At 36.5% G+C, this 10,527-nt stretch overlaps 1 protein-coding gene and 1 long non-coding RNA gene across 2 annotated transcripts in view; one reads left to right on the top strand and one right to left on the bottom strand.

The window, feature by feature from the left end:
* Positions 1-2,478, top strand: part of SKAP2 (src kinase associated phosphoprotein 2) — a 150,130-nt gene extending 147,652 nt beyond the window's left edge. Inside the window, exon 13 of the mRNA XM_033420578.2 lies at positions 116-2,478. The gene's annotated coding sequence lies outside the window, so the exon portion shown is untranslated. The remainder of the gene's footprint in view (positions 1-115) is intronic.
* LOC117199849 (uncharacterized) overlaps positions 1-10,527 on the bottom strand; it is a 100,199-nt gene that overhangs the window by 25,546 nt on the left and 64,126 nt on the right. The gene's annotated exons all lie outside the window — the stretch shown is intronic.

The following is a 10,527-nucleotide window of genomic DNA, read 5'->3' on the forward strand; positions in this document are numbered from 1 at the left end:
GAGTAAACATTCATTTTTTTCCTTGGCTAAAAATGTAACATTTTTCTAAACAGGGAAAATCAACATTTTGCCTGAAGAAAAAAATTAAAATGCAACTTTCCCTTTCTGCCTGCAGAAAAGGAAGATTCCTCTGCTAGTGTGCAAATGCTTTGGATTGAGAATCATCGTGAAAGCATGAGTGACAGCTCATAACCTTTCTTTGTTTTGTTGAGCATCGTTTGTCTTTGTTGTTTTATGCATTCATTATAATATTCCTCTGATGTGAAATTAAATGAAGGATATTAATGTAAATTAGATGCAAGCAGTAAAGTTATACCTGTTGCTGTTTTTCAAAGAAATAATCATAGGTTTATTTACTCATTTGATTTGTGTGAAAAATTCAGCACTATTTTATATGTATCACGTAATCATTGCTACTTCTAGTAAGAGTTGTAATTTCTCTTAATACTGGATATCAATTATTTTTTAGAATGTAGTATATAATTTCATAAAAATTTCAATTGAATGTATCATGAAAGTTTTTGGTAGATGCTATCTAAAGAATGTAGCTTTGTTAAAACTTTGTAGATGAGTTATCTTAGTATTTATTTTTCTAACAATAGTAACATGTTTTCATGAAAGAATTTTTACTGATTGGGGAATTTACTTTATGTTAAATATAGCCACAAGAAAGAAAAACGATAGAATTGCAAATGGGGAGTATGCTGTCACCCTCTGCAACACACGTGAAGACCAGAACCATGGTTTGTGCAAAGCCCTTTACCAATAATAAATACCCCAGTTATATAATGGGCTTGCCAACATTTTCTACTGTAGTTTTCTTTAAATTTAATGAAACAAAAATTTTGTGAGAGGTCCCATTCTGCCACTAATGTAATGGCATAAAGAATCTCAATGTATTCTCAAGGTCAGAAGGCATAACTGAGTACTGTTACTCTACCTGATTGTTACTGTGATATTAAAGTACCACCACAAAACAGTGAAAGTCCAGATTTGGGCCTGCTCTGCACCTCTGAAAGCGATGAGAAGAGAAGGGAGGCTCAGAGAGGAGGGTGTAGAAATCCGGTGGGAACATGTACCCAGGTACAGGTGAATGGAAGGGTAGTGTTGGTCTGACACTGGAGGTGTGCGTTGTGCTCCAGAGCAAGGTTTGTGGAGTTATATTATTACTTTTTCATGTATGTTTGAAATCAAAGGTATTTTAAATGTCTACAAGGTACCACTATGGTATATAATATCAAAATATACTGCTGATTGGATAATTATTTGAAGTAAATATAATCTGCTAATATTGAATCCTTGATTAGAAGGTACTACTTTTGTTGAGCTTTTCAGATCTTTGCTTTAAAGATAAAGATTCTAACCATGCAAACGAGCCGATGTTTAAAACCCTCCATTATTTATAAAAACTATCTACAAGCAATATTTCAGAGTTTATGTTTTACTATTATCCCCTCTGTACTGTGATTATCAGATTTCACATGTAAAAAATATATATTAATTTGGGGGATTGTGGGTGAATTCTAGTTTATATAGATTAGACCAGGTCAAGTTAAAGCTTTCAGAAATTAATTTATGCACTTGTTAATCTTCTCCTAATATAGAGCCATTGGGATAGATTGAAATCATCTTGGCAGAAGTGAGACAACTGGTGATGAATTTAGTGGATTGGTTTTCAAAGCCTGAGAGATTGAAAAGTGAAAGCAGCTGTGGGTTCCACTGAAAATGTAGACTTCCTTGTGGGCACAGATTTTGTGCTTCTGGCCTAAATGAAGATTTTAGTCTTGGGCCAGTAGATGGCAGCAGCTTTTCACTGCATAGGAACCCACTTGGAAACCCCTCCTCCACTCAGGCACAGACTCACTCCAAACGTAAAGTATTTAGAAGATTATTGCCTGTTTTTACAGTTAATCCAGGAGAGGGAGTCCTTTGCCAACTGATGCCACATAGTCTCTGGAATGGTGACAGTACAGAAAAAAAGTGTTAACTTTTGTCCAGAGCTCCTCTGGCCTTTGTTCTTTTTCACTTGAATATAGGTGGGAGATGAGAAAGGAAACAAAACCTTTTTAATTGGACTGACAGGAAAAAACAATCATTACTTTCAACTCATGACTACTTTGTATTCATTTGGTGAAATCATCTGTATACTAGGAGGCGGAAAGTTTTCTTTACACCCTTGACAATATATCACACACTCTTCAAGATCATAATAATAATCATTAATGTGAATTTAAACAACATGGCTTGTTAGAAAATATGCTAATTGCTATGTTCTCATTATGTTTGCTTAGCTTTCATTTGTTTTTCTATGAACAGAGAGCTAATTTTTTTCAAAGGTGATTGTAAGTCATATTTTACAGAGCGTTTTGCTTGATTATTTGCTCTGTACTGAATTTGTACTCTATTGCCATTAGATGTTAAAATAATGTTCCACTCTGCAAATTTTTAAGGTTCAAATAAAGTTTAATTGTTTGCAAACTGTTATGATGCTAATAATTCAACAGCCTGCTGTGTTACTAATGAAATTACTTTGTTATGATTAATTTGGAAAATAGTGTGTTTATTGTAGTAATTAAGCACAACAAGGTGAAGTAAATGATTCTAATGCCATCTGGCCTCAAACCGAATGAAGAAATGAAATAGGGCTGTCATCTGAATTTATTCAAAGAAGTAAGGATAATACAAATTACTTTCATTGCTATAGGATTTACACTCAACCACAGCTCACTCCATTCTGTTTTTGCCACTTGGTTGTCTATGACAGTTTCTTTCATGAAAAAGAATGTTGTTTAGCCTAGCAATTATTTTGAATACTTTATATTATTTTAAGTAGATTATTTTTATCTTGTGCTAATTTAATTACAGATGATTATGTAAAGTATTATGGGATCCTAGAAAATCACTGTTCAACCATCTGTAGGTGCAATCTCTGTATGTGGAGGTTTTTTGCTATTACTGTTGAATATAGCCTTTCACAAAGAGTAGAGATTCCATTCAGTTGTTTCTAAAATGTTTCTACTCAAGACTCTCTCTTAGTTCTTATGATTCCACTTTTCCTATAATTTCTCCAGTCTAACCTATTGCTACTCACTTCATAGAGTCTGGTACCCCCCAGGGTCATAATTAAAAACAGAACCCAGAGCTGAGCTATATATTAGAGATCCAGATTTGTAGTTCAGCCATTATAAGAAAACTTACCCTAACATACATGTAGTTGAAAATCTTGAACTTCATCAGTGAGACTGAGTAAAGCATTGTGAGAATTTTTAAATCAAGCAAAGTACTTCTACATTTCAGATAAATCAATGTTTATATTTCAACTGTTGAATGGAATTGTAAACTGTATAGAGGTCACTTTTACTTCTTTTGAGTTCAATAAACTCAAGTATATTGAAAAGCAGTCCATATGGTAAAGAAAGAGATGGTGGAGATTAAAACATGATCATACCATAGAGAACACTGATTCACTCAGAGCTTGAAGGAATATAATTAATATGTAACATAAAAATATTTGTTAAAATGGCGTAGTTTGTTAGTAAAATCCTGAGTATTCTGAAATTCAGAGAAACGAATAAGTAGTATATTATTAAAGTATCTTTCTACAAACCTAACCTACACTCAAATGCATAACTTAAACCATTGATCCTCTGGATTGGGAACAAGAAATTTCTGGACATCCTCAGCTTCCGCCATATTACCATCCACTGCCTTGTAGTTGAATTCTTCTGGAATATTTGTTAGAACCTCTAATAGTGTAACATCTTGCTTGTGATGAGATAAATACTTACAGAATTATTTTATTTGTAATTTTGTAACGTGGAATGACATTTCCTTAATGTTATTTTCCAGGGGCTTTTTCTTGTTTTCCTTAGTAGAATCTGCTCTATCGCTGCTTGATCAGAAACATGATTTATTGCCAGCATGGTACTTCAGAGTATATGGTGTGTATCCAGTAAATATTTATTAATTAACTGATGTGGCATCCTACAGTATCTGAGATTCAAGAAGAAAAGAGTTTGACTTCTCTATACCTGGTAGAGAAAATCCCTTTATCATTTAGTTCATCAGCTTTCTGACTGACAGTGTTCTCTTAGTCAAAAAAAAAAAAAAAAAAAAAATCAGTCCACTTTACCGAGTCTTTAAAAGCAGTTTCATCGTCCTCATAATACCATCAACAAGTGGATTGGATTGTTGGTAACAGAATTGAGTGAGATTGTGAATAACAGGAAAGTTGAATGTGGCCGCCATTCTTTAGATGTTTCCTCCCTTCCTTTCCTGAGTGCAGTGTTGTCTCTCTTTCAGAGAAGGCAAAGGTGACTCAGGCAGCTTGTGGCCAGTGATCTAGTTATACTCCCAGTACATCCCAAATCACTGTTGTGCTGCGTTCCACCTGGGCAATAACAGAGACGCCTTCTGATCTTGGAAGCATTCTAGCTGTCGCCTTGGATGGATCAAAAAGAAATATCTGAAAGTGGAAAGTTTCACAGTTGTTGCTAAATCCAACCATAATTCAATTTTTGTCTTTTTTAAAACTTTCATTTCCTATTTCTTTAAAGTTGTATGGTTATGTTAACTTGAGTGCTTTGAGTCCCAAGATGAAAGGAACCATAAGTGCAGAAAGTAGCTGTAGTCATACCAGTGCTCAGCTTAGGTCTGTAAGGTTGGGAAAGGGGCTGGAGGTTGAGCAGTCTTGTGAATATGTGCAAAGGTGTGAAAATGCAAATTGTCCCAAAAGCCCATCTCGTAAGTGTCTTTCTTAATGTTGGAACCTTGGAGAGTGTTTCCTCAGGTTTCTCTCTTTCTGTTTTCACCGTTTTCTTTTTTATTATCTGTTACTCAGAGGTAATATAGAACAGCACTTGTCTGTTTTCTGTTCATTGGCCTCAACTTTGTAATATAAAAATATCACTCCTGCTGGAGTAAAACCAGGTGCCATTTTGTGGCTTGAGCAGCAGCTCAGCTCTTTCGATGAAAGTGTCACACAGGTGCTCTCAAAGGAGAAAATTAATGCCACCAGTGTAATGCCAATTAAAAGTGATTGCTTTAGAGGAGGAGAAAAATTCCACAAATAAGCAGATTCCCATAGGCTGTCTCCCCTTCCCAGCTCCCATGGGAGACCATTTAGAAAATCTTGTGTTCTTTCACTGTCATGTCAAAATGATGATAACAATTTAAGATAGTAATAGCAATAACTAATATTAACCGAGTCTTTACTACTTGTTATGCTGTGTACTTTTCATTCAGTCCTTTTACAACCCTATAATAAGGTAAGTTCTCTTTTTTATTCCCATTTTCCTGATTAGGAAACTGAGGTTAAATGATTTGTCCCAAGGTCTAGGAGTAATGTTAACTAGCCTCCCTTCCTTGCATTCAGTACCATTTTGCTTTCCAGTACTGTAACGAATTCAGACTGAGTACTTAATTCTAATCTTTGCATATAGTAGGCACTCAATAAAAGCTTATTGACCACTGATGATGACACCATTCTTATAGTCTGGAGCCTGTGAAAAGAATAGCTCAAGAATTGGCACCAGGACAGCTGGAATTTGCCTCCTGTAGTCGTAAGGCAGACCACGGTGACTGTCAAATCCAAAGCAGCTAATACACAACGGAGAAGGAACTTTGATGCTGAAATATTTCTCTCTGTGAACTTCCACTCTGGCTGAAAATAGAAAGTCAGTCAAGGCAGCAGAGAGTCGAGAGAGGACACGGTGCCAAAGGGACCCTTTCTGAACAACATTTTCTATTCTTTCGATCTCCTCAAGTCAAGCCCAAGGACACTGACCAGGCAAGGAAGTCTTGGAGAGGACTTCCAAGCTGGCTGCTTCTGTCTCAAAGAGTTTTCTTTTTTTCAAAGAGTTTTCAATTAGTTGTTTTTTTGGGGTGGTATCTATTTATTTATTTATTTATTTATTTGGGGTACGCGGGCCTCTCACTGTTGTGGCCTCTCCCGTTGCGGAGCACAGGCTCCGGACACGCAGGCTCAGCGGCCATGGCTCACGGGCCCAGCTGCTCCGCGGCATGTGGGATCCTCCCGGACCGGGGCACGAACCCGTGTCCCCTGCATCGGCTGGCGGACTCTCAACCACTGCGCCACCAGGGGAGCCCCTTTTGGGGTGGTATCTAAATGGATAGGTTTTTTTTAAAACCAGTTTAAAAGAGTATTCTTAAATTGTCAGCCCTTTACAATCAGTGAGCAAACTTCAATATAAAACTTATGTAATTTTGTAACTGAGTGATGGCAATGTCTGACCTAAGACTTTTTTTGCTTATTGAGATAAGGATTTGTTTAAGGAGAACCTTTATTGTAATATCTGGCCCCTGAGTATGAGCTCTTATTCCTTGGGCATCTACAATGGTGCCTTGTACAAGTCTCCTTAACACGAAAGTCTTCTGTTGTGTTTCTTGAACAAAAAAAATTTTTCAAGTTTTGTACCTCAGTGGTTGGAGGCTGGTAGGGGTCGGGGGTGTTGGGAACAGAAGATAAGTAAGAACTAACATTCATTAGGGAGCTCTGGAATTTAGCCAGAGGAGGGGTAAGATTGGGCCCTCTCATGGTCTAAAGTACACCCTGAAGTATTGGCCATTATAGCCCAAAAGTAGAAGGTGCACTGAGGGTCAATTTCCAAGCAGCATTTCATTCTGTAGAGTAGGATTCCATGCCTGGCACTCAGAATATCATGCTTCTAGAGGACAGGGAGTGAATGACTTCACATTGTCCCGGTCTTCAGCTGCCCACCAAGTAGATTTCATTGGTGTAAATAACCTGTCCCATCCAGGTGGATACACAACTCACTCCTAATTCCCTGGTCAAGCACTTGTGGTTTGTGGAGTCTTAGTCACTCCCTCTTCCATCACCTTCCACCACTTTCCCCCTTCTCCAGCTTTCCCAAGGAGTTAAGTCACATGAGGCATGAGACAGGTAATTCTTAGCCCTCTACGAAGTTATGGATATCAGTCGTGGTCTGTGTTTTCTGTGAACCCAGCAGAAGCAAGCTATATAACAATGTGTTTATCCCGTTACACACACCCTGAATTGGAAAACTGGAAGCGCTATCTTGTGAGTGTGCATCGGTATCTATCTGTTGCTTTGCTTCAGTCGGTCAGCATATTTGCTTTATTCTTTATTATCTCGGGGCTTGCTATTTCTCTTCCTATCTAATTAAATGATTCCATTTTGAATAATTATATTTAAGTGCCAACAGTGTGCTAGGGGCATTTCAAACACAGAATTCAACACAGTCTTTCCCAAGCCGACTCATGGTCTAAGTGAAATAGACAAGACATCAACTCAGGAAAGGAACAGCCCCAGGTAGCCTCCCCTTTGTGCGATTCTTAGCAAGTTCAATCACTAGCAGTGTCCCGAGACATAAAATGTTCTCTGATTTTGTTACATCTGAACCTAGGAAACAAACTGGGGATCCTTTCTCATATATGGGTCTTTTAATGTGCAGGGGGGAAGGCAGGGGCAAGCGTTTCAGTGTTGGTTCAGATGAAAAGATTGATTTTTAGAAAATTTCTGAAATGCTTGTAGCTACTGAATTGTGAGGGGAACCAAAGAGCTGTGTGTGTAACGTGAACATCTTTTTACAGAGTTGCTGCCAATTATGGTAAAACATAATTCTGGAAGCTGGAGGACCCCTAGCCCTTTAGGAAACTGTGAACAGAGCTGTACCAGTGGTGCTCAGCTGAGAGTAGGCAGTAGGAAGACCACTGGAATTGGAGTCAATCAAAATTCTAGTTTCGGTTCTTGAATGCATTGTGCCCTAGAATAAGTTTCCTCGCCTGCAAAATACCAGTAGGCTTTTTCTCTCTATCTCACAGGGTGTAGTTATGCTTGAGTGAGATTATATTTGAAGGAGCCTTAAAAACCCAATAAGTGTAAATATGGCTTTTCTGCATTGGAGGATATGAGAACTGAAATGAAACGTGGGTCAAAATAAAAATTTCTCCTTCACACCAGAAGCAAGCAAGGGAAAATTTTTTTAATGTTCAGCACTAGCTGTAATGCTGCTTGGAGTAATGTTAGTAAGCTGTTGGTTTTGTTATTTTCTAATGAGAATTAATGTCAGACATCCTAGAGGAGTTTGGGATTAAATTCCTATATAATCCTGAGTACATTTTTGAATCAAGCCGTTGGTTTCCAAGCTGTGGTCACTTTCTGTTAATGGAGGTTTCAATAGCAGAGATGTTACTTCTGTCCGTAAATTTTCAAAATAAACCTTTGGTATTTTAAAACCATCCATCTGAATAATAGGCTTTAAGTAAGTGTTGTTTGTAGTTGGTTGGACTTAGCAGAGAATTTTTCCTTAACAGACACCTTAAGGAAAATGTTTGTACAGGCTCCCTTCGACCACTATCTGCTCCCTCTATGAACTGTTTCTTCCAGATGGGTATCTGTGATTGTTTGCATGTGAATACACACTTGGTAGTTAAACAGTTTCTTCAGATGCATATCTAAGAATGAGACAATTTTATTTGATCGAATTAGCCTTGTGATTTAGCACTAATCTCTGTTTGTTGTTTGTGAAAATACGGGACTTTGAAATAAGGGCAAACAGAACCTCATTAGGTGTAACCTTAATGCTTTAATGTTATAACTTGAGGCAAAGCTAATAAAAAATGCAAAGCACTCTTAAATAATTTAAATTATCTAAAAAAATTGAGCATATTCCTTCAAATAATAATGGCTTTCATGATCTGATTTTTTAAAAATTCATTTCTCATGTCTTGAATTACTTAGAAGTGTGGCTATCAGGGTAAGTTTGAGTTTATTTAAGATTATTAAATATATTTGTTATCATACAGTGTCATGGAAGATTCCATTATTTAGCCTAGCAATTATCATATGTAATGTTATGCTGTATATAATTTCAGTAACGTATTTGATAACGTCACTATGGTATGATGGTATAGAATTAATTTTTAGCACGTCTCTGTAAAATAGTGCTCTGTGATGTGAGTCCTTGATTATTTGGAGCCATTAATCAATTCCATCAACTTAAAAACATAGTCATATTGTGTACCTGTTATTATTTGTTTTCTAAAATAAAAGTTTCTCTTACCATCTTAAACTTTACTAGAAAATTATTGCTTTCATAATGTATTTTCATTGCTATACTCTTTTGGTAAAGGAAAGCAGTAGTTGGGAATACAGTATACTGTGGTAACTGATTAAAGATCAAGACGGGGAAATCCTCTTTTCCCCCTCTTCCTAAAGGATAGGAGAGAATTTTGAGTTCTAAACATACCATCCTTTGCCTCCTCTGGTGCTGTGGTTCATAGCAATAAATACTCTATATTGATTACTACTTAATTCTAGTGGAGGTATACTAAGGCTGGAAACACATTATAGCTTAGCATTTAGTACCTTAATTTTTAAACAGTTTTTAAATTTTAAAAATTGATATAATTGCCCCGAATGTGCTTCTATTATTGGATCCATATCAAGCTATAAAAAATATTCTCCTTTCATATCTTTCCTAAAGATTATTTTGTTCACAATGTATTTTTCCTGGCACTCCATTGCTATTTTTATGTAACTGAAAATCTGTCATTTCCATTTTAGCTCAGTTTGGAAATATGAAAACCGTATCAGAGCAACACATTAAAGATTAGTATGGAAGGACAAAAAATAAGTGGAAGAGAGCCACGTAGAGCTTTTAAATTTAGTCAAATTATTCAAGTGTGCAATTTTAATCCATTAATCTGGTTTGAGACTGCTTAAGAAAAATATTTCTCTCTAAACGAGGTTTTGCTCTTTCAGAACATATTGAGAAATCTCTCATCTAAAACAAATACTAGTTTTTTTCATTTTGTCTTTTTGTTTTTTGAGAGTCTTTTTTGGAGTGAAGCAAGAGCCTCCCTAATATTCTGCTATAATTTATTCTTGGTCCAAAACAGATTGCCATTTACACACTAGATATTAAAAGCTAGTTACAGTCATTAAAGGTGGTCTAATGCGGTGTAGTAAGAGATTCAATAGAAGATTTATTTTTAAGCTATTTGGGGGTCATGAGGGAAGTTGTTTTCCTCATGAAGGGAATTCTGTATTTTACTTCATTATTTGTAGTTTTTTTTTTCTCTTGGTAAATATAAAACAGAGAAGGGGAGACTGGGAGCTGGTTGTTTCTTTGATTCCTAATACAGTATGTCTTCTTAATGAACCTGCTGCAGTGTCTAGCAAATAAACATGCTAGAAGTGATTTAGCCACGATGTCCAGACTGTGTAAACATCTAATTATTACAATACAATTGTCAATACATTTACATTACTGCTCCCTTTTCAAACGTTAACCAACTTTTTCTTTGCTTGGTAAAAGAGCATAAATTGTATTTTTATGTGTTGGTGTTTTTGTTTGCATTATACTTCTTGCCGCACTCTAGACAAAAGATCTCAAGCCTTAATGCCCTGAGTTATTCCTGGCTGAAGAAGACTCCTACAGTTGTTTATTAATGTAATGTGCTGTGTTTCCTTTCACAGGGAGATGGCCTCGGAGCCTTCACAATCTGGTCTTTAGTCACGGC

Source organism: Orcinus orca, chromosome 9, assembly GCF_937001465.1.
Source record: "Orcinus orca chromosome 9, mOrcOrc1.1, whole genome shotgun sequence".
Classification (NCBI taxonomy): Eukaryota; Metazoa; Chordata; class Mammalia; order Artiodactyla; family Delphinidae; genus Orcinus; species Orcinus orca.